The sequence below is a fragment of the Terrapene carolina genome, unplaced genomic scaffold (genome assembly GCF_002925995.2).
Source record: "Terrapene carolina triunguis isolate 2854851 unplaced genomic scaffold, T_m_triunguis-2.0 Scaffold310, whole genome shotgun sequence".
NCBI lineage: Eukaryota > Metazoa > Chordata > Testudines > Emydidae > Terrapene > Terrapene triunguis.
In genome coordinates, this window is record NW_020664661.1 from 2,348,052 (window position 1) to 2,348,831 (window position 780).

Below are 780 nucleotides of genomic sequence, written 5' to 3' on the forward strand. Positions count from 1 at the left end.
TTAAATAATAGATTAGCAGGTCCTAGTGTGATGTTTAGCTATTTAATTTTTACTTACAAAAGCACTCAATCCCTGGGTGCTGCGCTGTCTTTGAAAATAACAAAGAACTTGGTGTCCGGCACTGGGAGCTCCTCACTCAGCACTAAATTATACACCAGGAGCTTCCCCGCAACCATCCCCTTCAGACAGTTGCCTACAAAGCAGATGGGATTTTCACTGAGTCCTGAAGGTCAACAATCTCAGGCTCTAGTGGACCAGGGGGTGAACAAATGAGTTCCACAGCCCAAGGCGCTCCACAGAGACTGCCCTGTCTCCAGCTCCCAGACGTTCAGCTCCTGGGACTGGCAGCAAAAGAACCTCAGCTGCTATGGTGATAGATGGTGAGAATGAGGCAGTCTCTTGGATAGCCAAGACCAGACCATGCAAGATGTGTAGATCTGCGTAGTCCCTTTATTGTGATCAGAAGCACGGAAGTCCCCAGAGTCAGTATAACATGCTCTTTGAAGCTAATGCTGCTAAGCTGGTGAGCAGTCACATTCTGCACTAGATGCAGCTTTTGTGTAGTCTCCATGTCTAACCCCATTATGTGTGGTTAGCTGGAGCAATGAGCATCCATGTGCCCCCCCCATTGGTGCCTGTGGTGTCGGTGTATGTTGGCAACCCCCAGACTAATATTGTCCTAATCTTGTTATGACTGTTTTCAATACAGCCTGAGCAGCCATTTTTTTCAGACCTGACACAAAAACAAACAAACAAACAAACAAACAAACAAAAGACTGC